Here is a 27,047-nt window from a genome sequence, read left to right on the forward strand (position 1 = left end):
TTAATTCAAAAATGTATGTATTACGCTTTCATAAGCCATAAACCATAATAAAGTAAGTAGGTAAGTAGGTTGGTAGGTTGGTAAGTGTGTCGGTAGGCAGGGAGAAAGATAGATCAGCAGGTAGGTTGTTTAGGTACATTGCCTTGCAAAAGTATTCATCCCCCTTGGTGTTTTTCCTATTTTGTTGCATTACAACCTGCAATTTAAATAGATTTTTATTTGGATTGCATGTAATGTAATTTGGAGCTCTCCAAATAGGTCAGGGATAAAGTTGCGGAGAAGTACAGATTGGGGTTGGGTTATAAAAATAATTCATAAACTTTGAACATCCCACGGAGCACCATTAAATCCATTATAAAAAAATGGAAGAAATATGTCACCACAACAAATCTGCCAAGAGAGGGCCGCCCACCAAAACTCATGGACCAGGCAAGGAGGGAATTAATCAGAGAGGCAACATAGAGAACAAAGATAACCCTGAAGGAGCTGCAAACCTCCACAGCGGAAATTGGAGTATCTGTCCATAGGACCACTTTATGCCGTACACTCCACAGAGCTGGGCTTTACGGAAGAGTGGCAAGAAAAAAGCCAAAGCTTAAAGAAAAAAATAAGCAAACACGTTTGGTGTTTGCCAAAAGGCATGTGGGAGGCTCCCCAACATATGGAAGAAGGTACTCTGGTCAGATGAGACTAAATTGAGCTTTTTGGCCATCAAGGAAAATGCTATGTCTGGCGCAAACCCAACACCCCTCATCACCCTGAGAACACCATCCCCACAGTAAAGCATGCTGGTGGCAGTATCATGCTGTGGGGATGTTTTTCATCGGCAGGGACTGGGAAACTGGTCAGAATTGAAGAAATATGGCTGGCGCTAAATACAGGGAAACTCTTGAGGGAAACCTGTTTCAGTCTTCCAGAGATTTGAGACTGGGACGGAGGTTCACCTTCCAGCAGGACAATGACTCTAAGCATACTGCTAAAGCAACACTCAAGTGGTTTAAGGGGAAACATTTAAATGTATTGGAATGGCATAGTCAAAGCCCAGACCTCAATCCAATTGAGAATCTGTGGTATGACTTAAAGATTGCTGTACACCAGCGGAACCCATCCAACTTGAAGGAGCTGGAGCAGTTTTGCCTTGAAGAATGGGCAAAAATCCCAGTGGCTAGATATGCCAAGCTTATAGAGACTTACCCCAAGAGAATTGCAGCTGTAATTGCTGCAAAAGGTGGCTCTACCAAGTTTTGACTTTGTGGGGGTGAATAGTTATGCACGCTAAGTTTTCTGTTTTTTTGTCTTATTTCTTGCTTGTTTCACAATAGAAAATATTTTGCATCTTCAAAGTGGAAGATGTTAATTCCAGGTGGTAAGGCAACAAAATAGGAAAAATGCCAAGGGGATGAATACTTTCCCAAGCCACTGTAGGTATGTCAGTAGGTAGGTAGATGGGTAGGTTGGTCAGTCGGTCAGGTCAGTCGGTAGGCAGACAAGTGCTTGTGTGTGTGTCTTTGTGTGTATTTGTTTGTGTACTTAGTATCTTGGGTAGCTTTTCTTAGATGGATGATGGGTCAACAGGAGAAAGAAGTGTCATCTCAACCCGAATCCATCTGTGAATGAGACAGATATACAGATAGATATATTTATACTCTAGAACAGGGTTTCCCAAACTTGGTCCTGGGGCCCCCACTGAGTACACGTTTTGTTTTTTGCCCTAGCACTACACAGCTGATTCAAATCATCAAAGCTTGATGACAAGTTGATTATTTGAATCAACTGTGTAATGCTAGGGCAAAAACAAAAACGTGCACCCAGAAACGAATTTCGGAGACCCAGCTCTAGAAATATTATCTAAATTATACAAACCTAACTTACTTAAAATGGTACGTCACACTCAAGACCTGCCTGTGTCATTCCTATTCTTACTACTCTTCTTCTATGGGTTGAATCTGTTAACTCCGATACCCCCAAACTATGGAAAACCATAAAATATTTATTTGAGGTTTTTTTGCTTGGGATTTTCTATCTGCTCACCTTTTCTTGAAACTCTTGAAGCTTCCTGTCTCTCTTGTCCTCTCTTGTTGCCTGAATTTCAGTATGAGTGTCACTGCGTTTCATCTCATCTCCCTGAATATCCCTCTTCTCCTCCTCCTGTTCACCCTTTCCACCTTCTCCTCTGGTGCTTTTGCTACCATTTCTTTTCCTTTTTTTTCTCTCCTATCAATGCTCCCCTCTGCCTGCTCCTTCACCTCTGTGGGAGAATTAGAAGAGTTCACCAGTCAAATACTTTACATAATGTATTTGACCCAGGTCTGACCCTCATAAAGTCTCATCTACAGTGAATCTACGGTGAAACTCTTTATTCTATTCAATTAATCCCAGAGTCTCATCCTAAACCTCAACTTACCCTGTCCCTCTCCAAACCCAGCATTTCAGCTCCCGTTTCTTTGTAAATGGCTGTCATCCAGGATGGGAGAGATGGGGCAGGAGGATGGGTTGCAGCGTGTCACAGATAGAGATGGGAGGGAGAGTGGTATAGAAGGGGGGGAAATATGTTGACAGGTGTAGGGATGGACAGGGGGCAGGCAGTTGGGGAGGAGACGGAAGAGGAGGATGTGGTAGCAGAAGCATGGGATGAATGTCCGTCTCCCATCTCTCTGTGAGGCTCTCTAATTGGCCCTGGGCTCTGCAGGGTAGGAGAAACAGAGGAACAGGGTTAAGTTAGGCCACAGTGGTATGCAGATTCATCCAACAGACTGCATAGTTACAGTGCCTTCAGAAAGTAGTCATACACCTTGACATTTATTGTGTTACAGCTTAAATTCATAATGGATGAATGATTTACTTTTCTTCGCCCATCTACACACAATAGCCCATAATGACAAATTGAAAACATGTTTTTATTTTTGTATTAAGCTAATTAACTTAAAATGGAATACAGAAATATCTCATATGAATGAGTATTCATACCCCTGAGTCAATACGTGTTAGAATCATCGTTGGCAGCGATTAAAGCTGTGAGTCTTTCTGGGTAAGTCTGTAAGAGCTTTCCATCCATGGATTGGGCAATATTTGCCCATTATTCTTTTCAAAATTCTTCAAGCTCTGTCAAATTGGTTGTTGATCATTGCTAGACTAACAATTTTAAGGTCTTAGTGTAAGTCAAAACTGTAACTCGGCCACTCACTAACATTCACTGTCTTCTTCGTAAACAACTCCAGTGTATTTTTTAGCCTTGTGTTTTCAGTTATTGTCCTGCTGAAAGGGGAATTCATCTCCCAGTGTCTGAAGGAATGCAGACGGAACCAGATTTTCCTCTAGGATTATACCTGTGCTAAGGCCCATTTAATTTATTTTTTATTCTGAAAAACTTCCAGTCTTTAATGATTACAAGCAGCCATCACTATGCTTGAAAATATGGAGAGTGGTAATAAGTAACGTGTTGTATTGGATTTGCCCCAAAAATAACACTTTGTATTCAGGACAAAAAGATAATCGCTTTGCCACATTTCTTGCAGTATTTAGTGCCTTGTTGCAAACAGGATGCATGTTTTTGGAATATTTGTATTCTGTATGGCTTCCTTCTTACCACTCTGTCAATTAGGTTAGTATTGTGTAGTAACTACAATGTTGTTGATCCACCCTCAGTTTTCTCCTATTACTGCCATTTAATTTAGTAACTGTTTCAAAGTCAACATTGGCCTCATGGTGTTGATCCCTGAGCAGTTTCCTTCCTCTCCGGAAACTGAGTTAGGAAGGGCGCCTGTATCTTTGTAGTGACTGGGTGTAGTGAAACACCATCCAAAGTGTAATTAATAACTTCAACATGCTCAATGGGATGTCTTTTTTTTACCCATCTACCAATAGGTTCCCTTCTTTGAGAGCCATTGGTCTATGTGATTGAATTGAGGGACCTTACAGATATTTATACACTATATATACAAAGTATGTGGACACCCCTTGAAATTCGGCCATTTCAACCTCACCTGTTGCTGATAAAATCGACCACACAGCCATGCAATCTCTATAAACGAACATTGGCAGTAGAATGGCCTTACTGAAGAGCTCAGTGACTTTCAACATGGCACCATCATAGGATGCCACCTTTCCAACAAGTCAGTTTGTCAAATTTCTGTCCTGCGAGAACTGCCCGTCAACTGTAAGTGCTGTTATTTTGAAGTGGAGACATCTAGGAGCAACAACGGGTCAGTCATGAGGAGGCAGGCCACACAAGTCTACAGAATGGGACTGCCGAGTGCTGAGGGTGCCTAGCACGTAAAAATTGTCTGTCCTCGGTTGCAACACTCACTACCGAGTTCCAAATTGCCTCTGGGAGCAACATCGGCACAAGAAATGTCAGTCAGAATCTTCATCAAATGGTTTTCCATGGTCGAACAGCCGCAGATAAGCCTAAGTTCACCATTAGCAATGCCAAGTGTCGGCTGGAGTGGTGTAAAGCTTGCCGCCATTAGACTCTGGAGCAGTGGAAATGCGTTCTCTGGAGTGGTGAATCACACTTCACCATCTGGCAGTCCGATGGACGAATCTGGGTCCTAATAATTAGGCTTTCCCATAGAAAAACATTGGAAAGTCCAATGACCTCAACAAAAACATTTCCTGGATGGATTGTCCTCTGGGTTTCGCCTCCCGAATCAGTTCTGTTATACTCGCAGACATTATTTTAACAGTTCTAGAAACTTTAGAGTGTTTTCTATCCAATACTACCATGCATATGCATATCCTAGCATCTGGGCCTGAGTAACAGGCAGTTTACTTTGGGCATCTCAGTCATCCAAACCTCCGAATACTGCCCCCTAGCCTTAAAAAGTTATAAACCTCTTTGGGCTAGGCGTGCCTCAAGCGACCCACCTAGACAACATCCGGTGAAATTGCAGAGCGACAAATTCAAATTACATAAATTGTAATATTATTAAACATTCATGAAAATACAAGTGTCATACATCATTTAAAAGCTTAACTTCTTGTTAATCCAGCCGCATTGTCACATTTCAAAAAGGATTTACAGCGAAAGCACACCATGCGATTATCTGAGGACAGCGCCCCGCATACAAAAGCATTAAAAACATTTTCCAACCAAGCAGATGCATCGCGAAAGTCAGAAATAGCGATAAAATAAATCCCTTACCTTTGAAGATCTTCATCTGGTTGCAATCACAAGGGTCCCAGTTACATAACAAATTGTCCTTTTGTTCGTTAAAGTCCTTCTTTATATCCACAAAAAAAGTATGTTTATTTGGCGCACTTCATTCAATAATCCACCTGTTTCCCCTCGTTCAAAATGCATACAAAATGAATCCCAAACGTTACCAATAAAATTGGTCCAAACATGTCAAACAATGTTCCTAATCAATCCTCAGGTATCCTAATATATAAATAAACGATCAAATTTGAGACAGAAAATAGTATATTCAATACTGGAAATAAATAACGCTACAGCATTTCTAGATGATTCTGTACTTCCAACTTTGTGACAACAGTTTGGGGAAAGGCCCTTTCCTGACAATGCCCTCGTGCACAAAGCGAGGTCCATACAGAAATAGTTTGCCAAGATTGGTGTGGAAGAACTTGATTGGCCTGCACAGAGCCCTGACCTCAACTCCATCGAACACCTTTGGGATGAATTGGAACGCCAACTGCGAGACAGGCCTATTCGCCCAACGTCAGTACCCGACCTCACTAATGCTGTTGTGGTTGAATGGAAGCAAGTCCCTGCAGCAATGTTCCAACATCTAGTGGAAATCCTTCCCAAAAGAGTGGAGGCTGTTGTAGCAGCAAAGGGGGGACCAACTCCATATTAATGCCCATTATTTTGGAATGAGATGTTCGAGGAGCAGGTATACACAAACTTGTGGTCATGTAGTGTATGTGTGGGGTACAGAGATGAGGTAGTCTTGTTAAACACTATTAGTCCATGCAACTTATTCTGTAACTTATTAAGCACATTTTTACTCCTGAGCTTATTCAGGCTGTGTCATGCCCTGACCGTAGAGATATTTTTATTCTCTATGTTTGGTTGGTCAGGGTGTGACTCGGGTAGGAAACTCTATGTTCTGTGTTTCTATGTTTTGGCCGGGTATGGTTCTCAATCAGAGACAGCTGTCTATTGTTGTCTCTGATTGGGAATCATACTTAGGCAGCCTTTTTTGTTTTTGTATTTGTGGGTAGTTGTCTTTGTTAATGGCCTGTATAGCCCTAGTAAGCTTCACGTTAGTTTTTGTTGTTTCTTGTTTTGTTGGCGACATTTATAATAACGAAAAATTTACGCTAACCACGCTGCACCTTGGTCCGGTCATTTCCACGACGATGGCGATCGTGACAGAACTACCCACCACAAACGGACCAAGCGGCATGGCCGGGAGGAGCAGACAGAGTGGACATGGGAAGACATTCTGGAAGGAAGGGGATCCTGGACGTGGGAGAAGATCCTGGCTGGAATGGATCGCCTGCCGTGGGAGCAGGTGGAAGCAGCGAAGAGGGCGGATGCAGCTAGTCAAGGGGACCAGCGCTACATAGGGTCAAGGCTGGCAAGGAAGACCGGGAAGCACACGGGGAGGTTGGCGGAGCTAACTCCCCATGCTCACGGCAAGTAAAAGCGCACGGTGTCTCCAGTGCGTGTGCACAGCCCGGTGCGCTACATTCCAGCTCCCCGCATTGGACTGGCTAGAGTGGGCGTCCAGCCAGGACGGATGGTGCCGGCTCAGCGCACTGTGTCTCCGGTGCGTCTGCACAGCCCGGGCGAAAGTAACCATCCAGCCAGGACGGGTTGTGCCGGCACTACGCTTGAGACCTCCAGTGAGCCTCCACGGCCCAGTGCATCCGGTGCCTGCTCCACGCACCAGGCTTCCAGTGCATCTCCCCAGTCCGGTGAGACCTATTCCGGTTCCATGTACCAGGCCTCCAGTATGTCTCCCCAGTCTGGTAAGCCCTGTGGCAGCTCCACGCTCCAGGCTTCCCATACGTCTCCTCAGTCTGGTGAGACCGGTTCCGGCTCCACGTTCGAAGCCTCCAGTGATGATCCATGGCCCGAAGCCTCCAGTGATGATCCATGGCCCGGAGCCTGCAGTGAGGATCCGTGGCACGAAGCCTCCAGCATCGATGCTCAGTCCGGAGCCTCCAGCGAAGGTCCCCAGTCTGGAGCCTCCAGCGACGGTCCCCAGTTCAGAGGCTCCAGCGACGGTCCTCAGTCCGGGGCCTCCAACAAGGGTCCCCAGTCCGGGGCCTGCAGCGAGGGTCCCCAGTCCGGGGCCTGAGGAGAGGGTCCCCAGTCCAGGGCCTGCAGAGAGGGTCCCCAGTCCGGGGCCTCCAACTAGGGTCCCCAGTTCGGGGCCTGCAGCGAGGGTCCCCAGTCCGGGGTCGGCGGCGAGGGTCCCCGCACCAGAGGCGCCACCAAAGTGGGGGGAGCTAGAGGTGGAGGTAGATGCCCACCTGGACCCTCCCCTATAGTGTCAGGTTTGTGGCCGGAGTCCGCACCTTTAGGGGGGGGAGCACTGTCACGCCCTGACCGTAGAAATCTTTTTATTCTCTATGTTTGGTTGGTCAGGCACCTCAAGGCGAGTGCGAGGAGCAGGAACAGGACGGACTTGACTGGGGAGACGCACTTGAGGAAGAGTGCGAGGAGCAGGAACAGGACGCACCTGACTGGGAAAGCGCACTTGAGTAAGAGTGCTAGGAGCAGGCACAGGACGTACCGGGCTGTGGAGACGTACTGAAGACCTGGTGCGTATAGCCGGCATCATTTACATTTACATTTACATTTAAGTCATTTAGCAGACGCTCTTATCCAGAGCGACTTACAAATTGGTGCAGTGGAACAGTAGTGCATCTAAATCTTTTAAGGGGGGGGGTGAGAGGGATTACTTTATCCTATCCTAGGTATTCCTTAAAGAGGTGGGGTTTCAGGTGTCTCCGGAAGGTGGTGATTGACTCCGCTGTCCTGGCGTCGTGAGGGAGTTTGTTCCACCATTGGGGGGGCCAGAGCAGCGAACAGTTTTGACTGGGCTGAGCGGGAACTGTACTTCCTCAGTGGTAGGGAGGCGAGCAGGCCAGAGGTGGATGAACGCAGTGCCCTTGTTTGGGTGTAGGGCCTGATCAGAGCCTGGAGGTACTGAGGTGCCGTTCCCCTCACAGCTCCGTAGGCAAGCACCATGGTCTTGTAGCGGATGCGAGCTTCAACTGGAAGCCAGTGGAGAGAGCGGAGGAGCGGGGTGACGTGAGAGAACTTGGGAAGGTTGAAGGTACTGGAACTTTAACACAAAGGTAATGGAACTTTAACACACTTCACACGGCAAGTGCGAGGAGCTGACACAAGACGTACAGGTTTGTGAGGGTGCACTGGAGCCCTGGTGCGTATAGCCGGCTTCAATTGTTCCGGAACTTTAACCCACTTCTCAGGACTAGTACGGGGAGCTGGTGGCACCAAACTGACAACATGTTCCTTTATTCCAAATCGTTGCATCCTCCACCAACTCAACAACTCTCCCATTTCTCTCTCCTCCAAATTCTCTTTCTTCTCCCAGACTGGCTCTGGTTCACTCCTCGGCTCCGCCGACTGCGCCATGTCCCCCCAAATAAATTATTTGGGCTTCTGTGGCCTACCTCCCAGACTTCGTCGCTGTCCCTCCTTCGCTGCTTCCGCCTGCCTCCATGGCAGGCTCTTCTCTCCTTCTATAATGTCGTCCCAAGTCCAGGATGTTCTCTCCCTAATCTCCTCTGCAGACCAGGATGCCATTATCTCCCGGGCACGCTGCTTGGTTCGTTGTTGGTGGGATCTTCTGTCACGATCGTTATAATGATTGGACCAAGGCGCAGCGTGCGTAGGGTTTTACATATTTTAATAAAAATACAAATCAGACCAGGCCAACATAAACCATCAATCACCTAGATGACCCACCCTAGTCACTATCACGCCCCAACCAACAGAGAATAAACAGCTCTCTATGGTCAGGGTGTGACAGATTATTCCAAAAATAATGAGTATTTTCAACTGAGAAAACAAACCTTTAAATCTAAATCTAGTAGGCCAAGCATTAAATAGTAAAAATATTAGGCCAAGCATTAAATAGTAAAAATATAGTAGACCAAGCATTGAATAGTAAAATAAAAAGTAATGTATCTGTCAAGCCCTGATCTGTTTCACCTGTCTTTGTGATTGTCTCCACCCACCTCCAGGTGTCTCCTGTTTTCCCCTTTTGTCCCCGGTGTATTTATCCCTGTGTTTCCTGTCTCTCTGTGCCAGTTCGTTAACAAGTCAACCAGCGTTTCTCCTAGTTCCTATTTTTCCCAGTCTGTTTTTTTAACTAGCCCTCCTGGTTTTGACTCTTGCCTGTCCTGATGCCGAATCTGCCTGCCTGATCTCTCTGCCTGTTCTGACCTCGAGCCTGCCTAACCCCTTGTACTGCTTGGACTCGGACCTGTTCACTGAACCCTTGTCTGTCCTGAACTCGAGCCTGCCTATCCCCTGGTACCGTTTGGACTCTGCCCTGGTTCATGAACTCTCGCCTGTCCCCGACCTGCCTTTTGCCTACCCCTTATGGTATAATAAATATCGGCGCTCAACCATCTGCCTCCTGTGTTTGCATTTGGGTCTCGCCTTGTGCCCTTATAGTATCAGCTTTAAAGACAAAATGTTTCACTGCTAATAAATGTGATCCAATCAACAAAAGCATGCACTAATGAAATTAAAGCCCTATCATAACACCGATGATTAAATCCATTTTCACAGTGAAAACTTAGTAAACATTATTTTGGATTTCCAATTGGACATGTCTGGTTTTCTGGTTGAATCTACATCAGATATCTGTTTTGATCTCCTGTATGTATCTGGTGTGATTTTAAGCTGCCTATTAGAGAAAGATTATCTCCACACTCAGAGTAGTGGTAAGACTTTTCTCTTGTGTGAACTGTCTAACGAACTACACTACCGGTCAAAAGTTTTAGAACATCTACTCATTCATGTTTTCTTTTATTTTTACTATTTTCTACATTGAAAAAATAAAAATGAAGACATCAAAACGATGAAATAACACATGTGGAATCATGTAGTAACCAAACAGGTTATTTTCTATTTGAGATTCTTAAAATAGCCACCCTTTTCCTTGATGACAGCTTTGCACACTCTTGGCATTCTTTCAACCAGGTTGGCTATATGATCATACTGGTAATAGATCCATTGTTTTATTACGTGTGAGGCACAGCTGAGTGAGCATATGTTTAAACTATTTGCTTTTTCTTTTTCTTTTACTGGGCTGCTGTTGTCTGCATCTGATGTTCAGTCTCAGTGGAGGGAGAGAGCAGCAGAGTGAGGGTCCGCCTCTCAACATCCCTCCGCTCTCCCTTTCCTCCACTGACACTGACCAAAAAGGGACACCGTCTTCCAGCTGATGGGGAAACTCGAGTCGCACTGCATTATTTAATGCAAAAATTCTCATTCACAAATTCATGTTGTTACTCCTATGAACAGAGAAAGTGAAATATTCCTCTATTAAAAAATACCCAAGCTGCTAATAATAACAACGCAGGCCTATAAATACACATGCCTACTCATTAATTAATGCTGCACTGCTTGCTGTAGAGCTGAGTGGAAATAGGAAGAACGCACATTTCATGGCTTATAAAAGTGTTGAATACAAAGTGTTGACAGTGCGGAGTAAGAACTTAAAGATCAACTCACTGGGCTCCTGAGTGGCACAGCGGTCTAAGGCACTGCATCTCAGAGCAAGAGGAGATCCAATTTGTAAGTCGCTCTGGATAAGAGCGTCTGCTAAATGACTTAAATGTAAATGTAAGAGGTGTCATTACAGTCACTACAGTGCAAGAGGTGTTGACTGCTGTTGTTGTAAAGGGTCATGGGACCCCTACAGGACTCCAATTGCTTCCAATTACCCTAGGCCATGCCCCTTCCCTCCACACACCTGTTCCAACTCCCTAATCACCTCTGCCTTTTTCACCCCTTTCAGTTCCGTATTTAAGCAGCATGCTCCTTCCTACACTCTAGAATAGTTTGATTGGTGATGCCATGGGGTGGCGCTATATCCTTCCATTTTGCGTGATATGATTAAGTGTCTTATATTGTAGGAGAAATGTAAGTTAACCATGTATATTACCTTGCTTGAACTTATGTTGTATCCTTTATAGCTATGCTAATTACTTTTTATGTTTAGTCCTGACAGCCTCCTTAGTTTGTAGTTATACAGTGCCTTCAGAAAGTATTCACACCCCTTGACTTTTTCCACATTTTGCCTGGTTACAGCCCGAATTTAAAATGTATTCAATTGAGTGTGTCACTGGCCTACACACAGTACCCCATACTGTCATAGTGGAATTATGTTAGAAATGTCAACAAATTAATTAAAAATGACATGTCTTGAGTCAAGTATTCCACCCCTTTGTTATGGGAAGCCAAAATAAGTTCAGGAGTAGAAATATGCTTAAATTGCATGGACTCACTCTGTGCAAAAATAGTGTTTAACTTCTTATGGCTGCAGGGGCACGATTGAGTAGCTTGGATGAATAAGGTGCCCAGAGATGCCCAGAGTAAACAGCCTGCTCCTCAGTCCCAGTTGCTAATATATGCAAATTATTAGTACATTTGGATAGAAAACACTCTGAAGTTTCTAAAACTGTTTGAATGATGTCTGTGAGTATAACAGAACTCATATGGCAGGCAGAAACCTGAGAAAAAATCCAAACAGGAAGTGGGAAATCTGAGGTTTGTAGTTTTTGAATTCAGCCCTATCGAATACACAGTGGGATATTGGTTATGTTGCACTTCCTAGGGCTTCCACTAGATGTCAACCGTCTTTAGAAACTTGAATGAGGCTTCTACTGTGATGTGGGGCTGGATGAGAGCTCTTGGAGTCAGTGGTCTGGCAGAGAGCCAGGTCCATTTCACATGAGAGCAACCTGCGTTCCATGGCTTTTCTACAGACAATGGAATTCTCTGGTTGGAACGTTATTGAAGATTTATGATAAAACCATCCTAAAGATTGTTTCTATATTTAGTTTGAAATGTTTCTACGACCTGTAATATAACTTTTTGAACTTTTCGTCCGACGTTCGGCTGGACCTGCACGAGCGTTTGGATTTGTGTACTAAACGCCCTAACAATAAACATAACATAAATAATGGACATAGATAATGGACATTATCGAACAAATCAAACATTTATTGTGGAACTAGGATTCCTGGGAGTGCATTCTGATGAAGATCATCAAAGGTAAGGGAATATTTATAATGTTATTTCTGATTTCTGTTGACTCCAACATGGCGGATATTTTTTTTTTCTGAGCGCCGTTCTCAGATTATTGCATGGTTTGCTTTTTCCGTAAAGTTTTTTTGAAATCTGACAAAGCGGTTGCATTAAGGAGAGGTATATCTATAATTGCATGTGTAACACTTGTATTTTCATCAACATTTATTATGAGTATTTCTGTAAAATTGATGTGGCAATGCAAAATCACTGGATGTTTTGGAACTAGTGAATGTAACGCGCCAATGTAAACTCAGATTTTTTTATATAAATATGAACTTAATCAAACAAAACATACATGTATTGTGTAACATGAAGTCCTATGAGTGTCATCTGATGAAGATCATCAAAGGTTAGTGATTCATTTTGTCTCTATTTGTGCTTTTTGTGACTCCTATCTTTGGCTGGAAAAATGGCGGGGTTTTTCTGTGGCTTGGTGGTGACCTAACAATCGTTTGTGGTGCTTTCGCTGTAAAGCCTATTTGAAATCGGACACGGTGGCTGGATTAACAACAAGATTACATTTAAAACGGTATGAGATACATGTATGTTTGAGGAATTTTATTTATGAGATTTCTGTTGTTTTGAATTTAGCTCCCTGCACTTTCACTGACTGATGTCATATCGATCCCATTAACGGGATTGCAGCCCTCGTTGCTGTACCCCACACATGCAATTATCTGTAAGATCCCCTCATTTGAGTAGTGAATTTAAAGCACAGATTCAACCACAAAAGACTAGGGAGGTTTTCCAATGCCTCGCAAAAGGGCACCTATTGGGAGATGGGTAAAAAATGTAAAAAACAGACACTGAATATCCCTTTGAGCATGGTAAAGTTATGAATTACAATTTGGATGGTGTATCAATACACCCAGTCACTACAAAGATACAGGCATCCTTCCTAACTCAGTTGCCATAGAGGAAAGAAACAGCTCAGGTAATTCATGCTTGAAAACTCACAAATGTTGCTGAGTTAAAGCAGTTCTGAATGGAAGAGTGGGCGTGAGAGACTAATCAACAACTAAAGAAGCGTTTGGTTGGAGTCATTGCAACGAAAGGTGGCACAACCAGTTATTGAGTGTAAGGGGGCAATTACTTTTTCACACAGGGGCATTTGTTTATGAAATAAATTAAATAAGTATGTAACTGTTGTGTTATTTGTTCACTCAGGTTCCCAGTTCTGAAAATAAGCAAAAGTAGAGACAATTTGAAAGTGGGCAAATATACTGAACAAAAATATAAATGCAACATGCAACAATTTCAACATTTTTACTGAGTTACAGTTCATATAAATTAATCAGTCAATTGAAATAAATTCATTAGGCCCTAATCTATGCATTTCAAATGACTGGGCAAGGGCACATGTGGAGGTCCTAGGCTGGCGTGGTTACACATGGTCTGTGGTTGTGAGGCCGGTTGGACATACTGCCAAATTCTCTAAAACTACGTTGAGGCGGCCAATGGTAGAGAAATGAACATTACATTCTTTGGTAACAGCTCTGGTGGACATTCCCACAGTCACCATGCCAATTGCAGGCTCCCTCCAAACTTGAGACATCTTTGGCATTGTGTTGTGTGACAAAACTGCACATTTTAATGTGGCCTTTTAGTGTCCCTAGCACATGGTGCACCTGTGTAATGATCATGCTGTTTAATCGGCTTCTTGATATGCCACACCTGTCAGGTGGATGGATTATCTTGGCAAAGAATAAATGGTCACTAACAGGGATGTAAACAAATTTGTGTACAACATTTGAGAAAAAATACACTTTTTGTGCTGGGATCTTTTATTTCAGGTCATGAAACATGGGATCAACACTTTACATGTTGCATTTATATTTTTGTTGAGTATACTTTTTCACAGCACTATATATGGGATGGAAGTAACTAGATATGATTCTATTCCTAAATAGACCATCCGGGTCCTGCCATGAGCATGCCAAACCAAGGGCTGGAAACCCCAGAACCTGAAATGAACAAATGTATTTTAGGAACCGAAAACAAAAGTGATCTAAAGTTATACTGTTCCAGAACAAAACCGTTATTTTAGAAGCATGGGAACCAAAGCCCCCCCCCCCTCCCCCCTCTGAATCATAGGTTACAGTAAACCGTTTGATGACGTTACAAGCGTAATTCAGAAATTAGGGAGGGATATTTAATTAGAGAATAATAAAAACATTTCAATGCTAGTTAAGGAGTCTATAGCCTAATTATCAAGTTTCACATTGGTATTATTGACTACAAAAAGTTAAGACGTGTTTTCAATTCTAGTGCTGCGCTGCACACACACACACGTGTTAGCTAGCTAGGTAACGTCTGGTCTGGTCCGGTCCGACATGAAACCAACTCGGAAGTTCAGACATTCAAAATTCCTCCATAGAGCTGCTGCTCCGTAGGTAGGACTCTGTGGGCCTAATTCAGATAATGCATGTCATAAAATGCCCAGTGCTTCCTCAATCCTCAATAGCACTCTCACACTCAAAATTGCAGCTGCATCTCGAACCCTACACTGTGACTGGCAGCACAGTGTGTGTGTGTATGTCTTTCATTGTGATTAAACCAGGCTGTTACGGCAAAATACAATTTGCTCTTCACAACTTTGCTATAGGCCTAAAGATTAAATTGCTTACCCGCTCCACAGCAAGCTGCTCTATCCGCTCCACCTAATTTAACGTCGTATATGTAAAAACATACAGTATATATTTAAGAGGTTTATAAAGGAACAGAAAGGATTTATTTAAACCAGTACTTTTTGGGGGTTCGAACCGGTTCAGAACTTTATTTTCCTAGACAGAACAAAAAAGTATATAGCTTCGGTTAATTTAAGAAATAATAGATTGAACAATTATTTTGGTTCCAACCTCTATCCCACTGCTTTGTATGTATGAACTGTATGAGTACTTTTCAAACAATGGTTTCTGGAAATGCTGTGGTGCTTACAAACATAATGGGAAAGGTTTAGTAGAGGTAAACCCTTCCAGGAGACTTCACACCTCTTTCACTCTGAGCATTATTCCAATGACTGAAAATACTCATTAACACCTGAAACAAAATTAAATGGTCTATTGATTGTCCATTGGCTTTAGGCCAATTCTAGAAGTAGGCACTGTTAAGATCTATCTTAGCTTAGAAGGGCTCTGGAATGAAAAGTAAGTACAAGGGCATTAATAGTTCGAAGGCGTCTATTATGGATAAGTTTCTTATACCTGAGAATTAAATCTAATCAGCTAATCAGAAAAAGTCAAATAACATGTACAACATTCAAGACAAACATTGTTCAATACGGACACATTTTTTTCAATTGTATTGATCATAAGGCTTTATGGTGTAGGGCTTCAACCTATAAGCTTCTAATTGTATTTGATCATTATATTGGCAGTTTATTGTGTTCATTAACATGTCCTGCGTGCAAAATACACTTCTAATGGAGAACAATTTCATACTTTTATCAAATCACCTCAAAAGAGAGAGTGGGAAGGGGAGGATTGCACCAAACTACAGTTTGTACGCCAGATATGTGATAACTATGTTTCCATTGGTGGGTGTTACAGGTTAGCTTATACAAAACGCCACGCTTACGCAAAATGATTACTTACAAGCCCTTTTAACCAACAATGCAGTTGTTGTAAAGTAAAGAAAAAAATGTTAACTGAAGTAAAAAAAAATAAAGGGGTGGCAGGTAGCCTAGTGGTTAGAGCATTGGGCCAGTAACCGAAAGGTTGCTGGATAGAATCTCCGAGCTGACAAGGTAAAAATCGTTTTGCCCCTGAACAAGGCAGTTAACCCACTGTTCCCCGGTAGGCCGACATTGTAAATAAGAATTGCCTAGTAAAAAAAAGGTTACATTTTAAAAATATATACATTTAAACAATTTTAAAATAAGAAAAATAACAAATAATTAAGGACCAACAGCGAGGCTATCTATAGGGGGTACCGGTACAGAGTCAATGTGCGGGGGCACCGGTTAGTCGAGGTAATTGAGGTAATATGTACAGTTGAAGTCTTGAGGTTTACATACACCTTAGCCAAATACATTTAAAGTCTGTTTTTCACAATTCCTGACATTTAATCCTAGTAAAAAGTCCCTGTCTTAGGTCAGTTAGGATCACCACTTTATTTTAAGAATGTGAAATGTCAGAATAATAGTAGAGAGAATGATTTATTTCAGCGTTTCTTTCTTTCATCACATTCCCAGTGGGTCAGAAGGATACATACACTCAATTAGTATTTGGTAGCATTGCCTGTCACGACTTCCGCCGAAGTCGGCCCTTCTCCTTTTTCGGGTGGTGTTTGGCTGTCGACGTCACCGGCTTTCTAGTCACTACCGATCCATTCTTCTGTTTCGTTTTGTTTTGTCTGATTACACACACACACCTGTTTTACATTCCCTCATTACATTCCCTATTTAACCATCTGACATACATTTCTGTTCTGTCCGTGATTGTTCATGTCGTTAGTGGTTGTGTTTGTGTTAGAGTTGTGTTGTATGTTCCTATTTGGAATTTTGCTTTATTCTTCGAGTAAACTCAGTTGGATTACTCTATACCTGTGTCCTGCGCCTGACTCCGTTTTCATTCTGCACCCAATCGCTGACATTGTCTTTAAATTGTTTAACTTGAGTCAAATGTTTCGGGTAGCCTTTCACAAGTTTCCCACAATAAGTTGGGTGAATTTTGGCCCATTCCTCCTGACATAGCTGGTGAAACTGAGTCAGGTTTGTAGGCCTCCTTGCTCGCACACGCTTTTTCAGGTCTTCCCACAAATGTTCTATAGGATTGAGGTCAGGGCTTTGTGATGGCCACTCCAATACCTTGACTTTGTTGTCCTTAAGCCATTTGCCACAACTTTGGAAGTATGCTTGGGGTCATTGCCCAGTCGAAGACCCATTTGCGACCAAGCTTTAACTTTAACTGATGTCTTGAGATGTTGCTTCAATATATCCACATAATTTTCCTACCTCATGATGCCATCCATTTTGTGAAGTGCACCAGTCCCTCCTGCAGCGAAGCACCCCCACAACATGATGCTGCCACCCCGGTGCTTCACGGTTGGGATGGTGTTACTCGGCTTGCAAGCCTCCCCTTTTTCCTCCTAACATAACGATGGTCATTATGGCCAAACAGTTCTATTTTTGTTTCATCAGACAAAAGAACAATCTTTGTCCCCATGTGCAGTTGCAAACCGTAGTTTGGCTTTTTTATGGCGGTTTTGGAGCAGTGGCTTCCTCTTTGCTGAGCGGCCTGGCAGGTTATGGCGATATAGGACTTGTTTTATTGTGGATATAGATACTTTGTACCTGTTTCCTCCAGCATCTTCACACGGTCTGTGCTGTTGTTCTGGGATTGATTTGCACTTTTTGCACCAAAGTACGTTCATCTTTCGGAGACAGAACGTGTCTCCTTCCTGAGCGGTATGACGGCTGCGTGGTCCCATGGCGTTTATACTTGCGTACTATTGTTTGTACAGATGAACGTGGTACCTTCAGGCGTTTGGAAATTGCTCCCAAGGATGAACCAGACTTGTGGAGGTCTACCAGTTATTTTCTGAGGTCTTGGCTGATTTCTTTTGATTTTCCCATGATGTCAAGCAAAGAGGCACTGAGTTTGAAGGTAGGCCTTGAAATACATCCACAGGTATACCTCCAATTGACTCAAATGATGTCAATTAGCCTATGACATAATTTTCTGGAATTTTCCAAGCTGTTTAAAGGCACAGTCAACTTAGTGTATGTAAACTTCTGACTCATTGGAATTGTGATATAGTAAATTATAAGTGAAATAATCTGTCTGTAAACAATTGTTGGAAAAATTACTTGTGTCATGCACACAATAGATGTCCTAACCGACATGCCAAAACTATAGTTTGTTAACAAGAAATTTGTGGAGTGGTTGAAAAATGAGTTTTAATGACTCCAACCTAAGTGTATGTAAACTTACGACTTCAACTGTATATGTAGGTAGAGGTAAAGTGACTATGCATGGATAATAAACAGAGAGTAGCATCAGCGTACAAATGGGGGTGGGGGGGACTGAAAATAGTCCGGGAAGCCATTTGATTAGCTGTTCAGGAGTCTTATGGCTTGGGGGTAGAAGCTGTTAAGAAACCTTTTGGACCTAGACTTGGCGCTCCGGTACAGCTTGCCGTGCAGTAGCAGAGAGAACAGTTTATGACTAGGGTGGCTGGAGTCTTTGGCAATTTTTGGGGCCTTTCTCTGACAACGCCTGTTACAGAGGTCCTGCATGTCAGGAAGCTTGGCCCCAGTGATGTACTGGGCCGTACGCATTTCCCTCTGTAGTGCCTTGAGGTCAGAGGCCGAGCAGTTGCCTTAGCAGCTGTAGAACATTTTGAGGATCTGAGGACCCATGCCAAATCTTTTCAGTCTCCTGAGGGGGGAATAGGCGTTGTCATGCCGTCTTCACAACTGTCTTTGTGTGTTTGGACCAAAACAGTTTGTTGGGGATGTGGACACCAAGGAACTTGAAGCTCTCAACCTGCTCCACTACAGCCCCGTCAATGAGAATGGGGGCGTGCTCTGTTGTTATCCTGGCACCGCCCTGCCAGATCTGACCTCCTACCTATAGGCTGTATCGTCGGTGATCAGGCCTACCACTGTTGTGTCGTTGGTAAACTTAAAGATGGTGTTGGAGTCATGCTTGGTTATGCAGTCATAGATGAACAGGGAGTAGAGAAGGGGACTAAGCACACACACCTGAGGGGCCCCCGTGTTGAGGATCAGCGTGGCAGATATGTTGTTGCCTACACGTACCTCTTGGGGGCGGCCTGTCAGAAGTCCAGGATCCAGTTGCAGAGGGAGGTGTCTAGTCCCAGGGTCCTTGGTTTATTGATGAGCTTTGAGGGTGCTATGGTGTTGAACGCTGAGCTGTAGTCAATGAGTGGCATTCTCACATAGGTGTTCTTTTCTCCAGGTGGGAAAGGGCGGTGTGGAGTGCAATAGAGATTGCATCATCTGTGGATCTGTTGGGGCAGTATGCAAATTGGAGTGGGTCTAGGGTTTCTGGGATGATGGTGTTGATGTGAGCCATGACCAGCCTTTCAAAGCACTTCAAGGCTACCGATGTGAGTGCTACGGGGCAGTAGTCATTTAGGCAGGTTACCTTCGCTTTCTTGGGCACAGGGACTATGGTGCAGACGTGAGTACTACGGGTCGGTCGTCATTTACGCAGGTTACCTTGGTGTTCTTGGGCACAGGGACTATGGTAGCCTGCTTGAAACATGTTGGTATTACAGACTCGGTCAGGGAGATGTTGAAAATGTTAGCAAAGACACTTGCCAGTTGGTCAGAGTACACATCCTTGTGATCCGTCTGGCCTTGCAGCCTTGTGAATATTGACCTGTTTAAAGGTCTTACTTACATCAGCTATGGAGTGTGATCACACAGTCGTCCGGAACAGCTGATGCGCTTATGCATGCTTCAGTGTTGCTTGCCTCGAAGCGAGCATAGAAGTTATTGAGCTCATCTGGTAGGTTCATGTCACTGGGCAGCTCGCGGCTGTGCTTCCCTTTGTAGTCCATTGTAGTTTGCAAGCCCTCCCACATCTGATGAGCGTCGAAGCCAGTGTAGTATGATTCAATCTTAGTCCTGTATTGACACTTTGCCTGTTTGATGGTTTGTCGGAGGGCATAGCGGGATTTCTTATAAGTGTCTGGGTTAGGGTCCCGCTCCTTGAAAGCAGCAGCTCTACCCTTTAGCTTAGTACAGATGTTGCCTGTAATCCATGGCTTCTGGTTGGGATATGTACTGTCACTGTGGGGACGATGTCATCGATGTACTTATTGATGAAGCCAATCCGGGAACATATTCCAGTCTGTGCTAGCAAAACAGTCCTGTAGCTTAGCATTAGTTTTTGCTTGCAAGCCGGAATCAGGAGGATAGAGTTATGGTCAGATTTGCCAAATGGACGGCGAGGGAAAGCTTTGTATGCGTCTCTGTGTGTGCAGTAAAGGTGGTCTAGAGTTTTTTTCCTCTGGTTGCACATTTAACATGCTGGTAGAAACGGATTTAAGTTTCCCTGCATTAAAGACCCCGGCCACTAGGAGCGCCGCCTCTGGATGAGCATTTTCTTGTTTGCTTATGGCCTTATACCGCTCGTTGAGTGCTGTCTTAGTGCTAGCATTGGTTTGTGGTGGTAAATAGACAGCTACGAAAAATATAGATGAAAAATCTCTAGGTAAATAGTGTGGTCTACAGCTTATCATGAGATACTCTACCTCAGGCGAGCAAAATCTCCAGACTTCCTCAATATTAGAATTGGTACACCAGCTGTTATTTACAAATAGACCCTCTGTACCGCCACCCCTTGTCTTACCGGAGGCAGCTGTTCTGTCTTTTTGATGGACCGAAAAACCCCGCCAGCTGTACGTTATCCATGTTGTCGTTCATCCACGACTCAGTGGATGAACATAAGATATTACAGTTTTTAATGTCCCGTTGGTAGGATAGTCTTGTTCGGAGCCCATCCATTTTGTTACCCAATGATTGTACATTGGCTAATAGGACTGATGGGACACTAACCTGCTCTTGGCGATTCTGTCTTCATTCTCGATTCGGGGAAAAGTTATCTTAAAAATGTCCGTATCCAGTTGCAGGTGGTTCTGCAAAAAACAGAGAATGATATTAAATCCATGTTCTGTACCGCACAAGAAGGTTCCTCACCATTTTAGCTGCCGCACATCTAGCATTTCCCAGCATCTTTGCAGGAACAAGTCGTTTCTTTGCGATGTGGCCACACGCAGAATTAGATGACACCACGTCACACAGTGCGACCAAAACAAAGATCTACACACACGCAAGAGGCATTTCTCACACGGTACAAAATATGAATTCAATATCTTTGAGTTTTCTCTGCCAATAGGAACAATGTCCCAATCATTCTCATGGCCATCTCTCTCCCGCGTCACGTGTTGCCAAATTCTAATGTCCCACAGTGCTTTGTGTGCTTTGTGTGTGCCTGTGTAATGTCTGGACCACCTGCCTGGGAAAACCAATCTCCAAAGCAGGATGTGTGGTGATAATAATGACAATAAATGAGGAAAGCTCCCACTGAGAAAAGCTTTTGTCGTCTTCCTCTAATAGAAACTTTAAACAGCAGGGCTACTTTGGCAATGGATTTACATGGTTCATGGATGATCAATGCAACAAAGTAGGCTACAGAAGTAACACTTACCATTAATGGAGATTAGAATGTATTGTAGCTGACAGAAGTCATGGTGCAGTAGAAATAAGAGGCATGATTTGGAAGAACTAAAGTCTATATTTTTTCATGTATTGTCTTTATACCATGTTTCAGGTCATTTATTTGAGTGAATTTACATGTCAACTCTTTGTTTTGATCAAAATAAGCCCACAAGGACCTCTTTATATGCATGGTTTGATTGCCTGCGTATGGGACAAAGTTCAAGGGTCGGGATTAGTATAGTTCCGGTTGCAGGACCTAACATGAGCTCGAAGGCGTGTGCGAGGGCATGACTACCCTGAATCCTACTGTGGTCAATGTTAGGCTTAGGGATGGTCATTTAACAGTATTTATTCGAATAGTCTCTGTCCACCGGAAGCAATTTAATCTCCTGGCATTGCTCTGGGGGCCAACAACATGCTCATAACATGTTTGATAGTGAATTGATTTGAGCCATTCCTGCACAATGTCAAAGCGAGCCACCTTGCCTTCCTCGATTGGTTGTCACACTGCTTCGGGTTGTCATATCGGTTGTCATATCATCACAGATATACTTGCATAAAGTTCATATTTCAGAACTATATTGCCTCGTCCCACTCACTGGAATGAAATCGTCAACGCTGACATATGGCTCGCGTCGCCTCAAGTCGCTCTCCATCCATTGAAAATGAATGACTTCCTGTATTTCGGGAAAACTTCCATCTTAGAGGGCAATGCCCTGCAAAGTGAGGCCACAGGTGTACTGGAGTCAACAACTGGGGCAGTTGGATGGATACAGCTCTGTTATCACAGAGAAACACGAGTGTATCTAGAGTTCAGATGTGACTGCCAACCCTGCTGATCCGTGACTGTAAGCACAATTAATTCCTCGCCTGATCTCTCCAAGAAAGAAACAAAAGAGGTAAAAATAAATCCCTCAATCCTCTCCACGCTTTCATATAATACGATCTCTCGTTCTCTCATACACGTATTTAGTAGAGCAAGAGAGAATTGGATTGGGGGGGATAAGAAGCTGTAGACCAAGGAAGGGGAGATCAAACGTCACTGTCTCAGGCAATTTGGGTGTCAAAGGCCAAACTAGAGATTACAGGTGGATTTTATCAAGGTTCAATAAGAGATGATAGTGTTGAGATGATAGGCAACATTTTGACATATTACGTGAAAATTATGTAATTTTTTGGTGAAGGAGATGTTTTATAACCAGATTACAACCAGGTAAGAACGTCTTTTTTCAGGGCAACATCAAGACGTCATGGAGAATTCTGCCCCCCCCCCCCCATCCAATAATTCAAATAAGATTAAGTCTCGGCCTTCATGGAGTAAGTCACACACTTCAGGAAATAAGAGTGGCTGCCTCCTGGTAATGAATAAATTAATTCACTGGGATAAGTAGGTGCATCATACAATGCCCACATTCTCCCTCACAGTAGTAATCCCTATGACGTCTCTCAATAGATAATCCTTACCCAAAACGCTATCCGTATGGCATGATATTCCACATATTGCGCATTAAGGATCCATTAGGTAATGATGAAATAAACAGTCATCTATGGCATATGCCTTCCAAGAGTGATATAGTACATTATGCCATGTACACCCATCCAAATCACTCTATACAATTCTATACATTTACAGGGAGGCTATTTTAGTAGAATCGCACACTCATTACCCAGCCTCTCCTGTTTAGCAACAGACTTGTCTGCAAACACGTTCAGTCACACCCACTCAGCACAGGGCCCATAAAAGATGGCATCCTTAACAAAAGTGAAAATGACTGGCTGGCACCCCGAAAGTCTAATTTGGGTGACAAAACCTATCGCGGGGAGAGCTGGGAGGATGGCAGAGGAGCCCCCCCCCCCACTGACGATGCCATTCTGGTAAGTTATGATTCAGCCATCAGACTCTGCGCAAGCGGCTGCGGCTTTAATGCCTCCCTCCAGGATGGTTCTTGGAAAACATCATGAAAGGTAATAACCGTCATAAAGCAGCCGCTGACAGGCTAGAAACAGAACATCTGTCTGCCTGTCTGTCTGTCTGTCTGTCTGTCTGTGAGGGTGAGAAGTCTCTTTCTGATGTAGTTAATGAAGATGAGACTGAGAGGTTGAACCCAGGTCCCCCGCATGCCACACAACAGGACTGAAATCAATTGTTTAGGCATTTACTCCAGGAGCAAACGCAATATTCAAGTCATCGTTGGCCATAACGGTTAGGTTTAGGCCTGTGATTAGCGGGCAAAGCTGATCAGTTCGGTGTCACTGCAACCAGTTTGCAACCGTTTTTTGTTTTTACCACCGGGTGGTAGGGAGAGATGATCTGAAATAAGTAAAAGAGGGTAAAAAAAAAATGTATTCTTCATCTTTGAATCTCTGCCTGACCGTTCTGTCACTCTCTCCAGAGATTTGAGCTAAACACACACAACCAGACAAGAATTTAAATTGACAGGCACCAGGCCAAATTATTGCTCACCCAGCTTGGTGGATAAATTGATCAGTCACGGATGAGAAGCAGCGTGGACACACATTGGTCCACGTCACATGTTCCGTGACATTTGCTCATGCATGAATTGGTGAACAACTGGGTTTGGCCAATAAAATAAAACGCATCACAGCGGGCAAAACTGGATATAATCCCGTCAGGCTGACGTCTTCTGTGACATCATGGGTCAGGTTGTTCACTGGACATTATGAGCCAGAAAATATGTCTTTACCTGTAATCTGGTTACGTCAGTTCAACTAAACAACTAGTTCACAACCAGAAAAATACGCAATTTTTACGTGTCAAATTTCCTCAGCCTGAAGTGTCCCCACTTGCACCATCAAATAGCTAGCATTTCGGTGGTGCCGACTGGTTAGACACTTTGGGAGAGTGGTCAAGTGTGCTAGCAAGGCAAAAGTCCTGGGTTAGAGCCATGGTGTGAGCCAAATGAGGAGGAAGCGGAACTTGCTAAGCAAGCAGTGTGACGTCTGTTACACATGCATTCGAACCATTGCTATCCAGAAGAGTGAGACGTATTCTCTGGCTCTGCTTACTCAGGGGTAGTTAGTTTGAGTTCAGTTGCAGCTCCTTTACTTTTTTTTACTCCCGAGCCAACCCTCAAAAAGCCCTGGCGTGAGTTGCGGTCTGCGAGTTTAAATAAATTGCCTTTTGAGAAACACGACTACGTCGTAAAAAAAGATCTGCTCTTAAACGCTCAAAAAGACCATGCCAGGAGGCAGAAACGCAGGAGTGCTTTTTGAGCTTTAATAAACGAGTGGGCTTAAAATAAATTCTGTCTATGTGGACAGCAAGTTCAGTTCACTTCCAAACTTTACCTAGAGTGAGTCGATGACCCTTGGTTATTTTTAATGCAGGACTGTAAAAAGTGCTTCATAAAAGATGCAGGTAGACGCTCTGCCGCTGTGCGCGCTTTTTTTTTTACGTTGTTCCTGGACTGGTGTTAGTGTAACACTGGGCTCGCTTTTACGCAGTGTTACTGGACTGGGGTTATTGTAGCTCATACTGAAGAGAATGTGAAGATGGATGCCTATCAATGCATGTTTTTCATCATTCAAATACATATAGTAGGCCAGAATCACTCAATACGGCTATGAAACCACAATCAAATCAAGAGTTGGCTTTCTATTCCGCAACAAAGCCTCCATCACTCACGCTGCCAAGCTTACCCTAGTAAAACTGACTATCCTACCGATCCTCGACTTCGGCGATGTCATCTACAAAATGGCTTCCAACACTCTTCTCAGCAAACTGGATGCAGTTTATCACAGTGCCATCCGTTTTGTCACTAAAGCACCTTATACTACCCACCACTGCGACTTGTATGCTCTAGTCGGCTGGCCCTCGCTACATATTCGTCGCCAGACCCACTGGCTCCAAGTCATCTACAAGGCCATGCTAGGCAAAGCTCCGCCTTATCTCAGCTCACTGGTCACGATGGCAACACCCATCCGTAGCACGCGCTCCAGCAGGTGTATCTCATTGAGCATCCCCAAAGCCAACACCTCATTCGGCCGCCTTTCGTTCCAGTACTCTGCTGCCTGTGACTGGAACGATTTGCAAAAATCGCTGAAGTTGGAGACTTTTATCTCCCTCACCAACTTCAAACATCAGCTATCTGAGCAGCTAACCGATCGCTGCAGCTGTACATAATCTATTGGTAAATAGCCCACCCATTTTCACCTACCTCATCCCCACAGTTTTTATTTATTTACCTTTCTGCTCTTTTGCACACAAATATCTCTACCTGTACATGATCATCTGATCATTTATCACTCCAGTGTTAATCTGCAATATTGTAATTATTCGCCTACCTCCTCATGCCTTTTGCACACATTGTATATAGACTCCCCTTTTTTTTCTCTACTGTGTTATTGACTTGTTAATTGTTTACTCCATGTGTAACTCTGTGTTGTCTGTTCACTCTGCTATGCTTTATCTTGGCCAGGTCGCAGTTGCAAATGAGAACCTGTTCTCAACTAGCCTACCTGGTTAAATAAAGGTAAAAAAAATAAAAAAAATAAAAAAATTCAACCAGCAATGCTTGCATTTTATTCCCAACTTTGAACCTAACAGTATCTATTCCCCTGTTAATTGTTGTCTTGACTACACATCCAATGAATACAGAGGAGACAGGTTAGCATTCCGTTTACTCTCCCTTCTCCTTCCACACAGGTCCATGTCCATTCTTATAGGATACCAGGGATTGCAGATCAAGGTTGGACATGTGTTTGAGGGGTGGTGGAGTGTGACTGGTCCCTTATTTCCATATCCCAGGTAGGTAGCGCCCCCCTTTCCCATTTGCACATGTCATGACGTTGGCTAGGTTTATGACAGTCATAAATACCTCTTCCCCCCTTTTTCCTCTCTCTACCCTACTGATGTGACATTTGAAAACCCCTTGGTTAACATAGAACATCATCAGAAGGTGGGGGTAAATGAACTATATTCTGCTAATCCGACCAATTGAACATATGGGGTGGTACTTAATGAATATGATGTCAGTTCGGTTGTCATCTGAGACATTCTCATCAATGACAGGTGACATAAACTCTACAGTGGAAAGTCTGCACATTGTAGTTATCAGAGTCACATGGAATTGTTGTTCAATTTAAATGTTTGAATATAAAATTATTGGTGAAGAGATGAAATGTAATTTTAGCTTCCAAATGAGAGATTTGGGTTTTCATAGGGTTAGGGCTCTGCTCAATCAGTGGCCCGCCCCTCTGAAGAGACATGGTTATAAAACTTTTCAGACACACCCTTCTCGCTCCACTATATAAAGCCTTGAAGAAAATGTAACCTCCTTGGGTTGTGCCGTGGCGGAGATCTTTGTGGGCTATACTCGGCCTTGTCTCAGAATGGTAAGTTGGTGGTTGAAGATATCCCTCTAGTGGTGTGGGGGCTGTGCTTTGGCAAAGTGGGTGGGGTTACATCCTTCCTGTTTGGCCCTGTCCGGGGGTATCATCGGATGGGGCCACAGTGTCTCCTGACCCCTCCTGTCTCAGCCTCCAGTATTTCTGCTGCAGTAGTTTATGTGTCGGGGGGCTAGGGTCAGTCTGTTATATCTGGAGTACTTCTCCTGTCTTGTCCTG

At 43.7% G+C, this 27,047-nt stretch overlaps 1 long non-coding RNA gene across 2 annotated transcripts; it reads right to left on the reverse strand.

Annotated features, from left to right (window-relative positions):
• LOC115106204 (uncharacterized) lies at positions 1 to 25,360 on the reverse strand. 2 transcript variants are annotated; one of them, XR_003859998.2, is made up of 4 exons: positions 25,122 to 25,360; positions 20,799 to 20,878; positions 2,405 to 2,683; positions 1 to 1,607 (listed from the first exon to the last, which is right to left on the reverse strand). It is a non-coding gene; the product is annotated as an uncharacterized LOC115106204 (long non-coding RNA). The 2 variants fall into 2 exon arrangements; XR_003859999.2 differs by lacking the exon at positions 25,122 to 25,360 and adding an exon at positions 23,926 to 24,371.
• Between the last annotated feature and the right edge of the window lie 1,687 nt (positions 25,361 to 27,047).

This window comes from Oncorhynchus nerka, linkage group LG23, assembly GCF_034236695.1.
Source record: "Oncorhynchus nerka isolate Pitt River linkage group LG23, Oner_Uvic_2.0, whole genome shotgun sequence".
Classification (NCBI taxonomy): Eukaryota; Metazoa; Chordata; class Actinopteri; order Salmoniformes; family Salmonidae; genus Oncorhynchus; species Oncorhynchus nerka.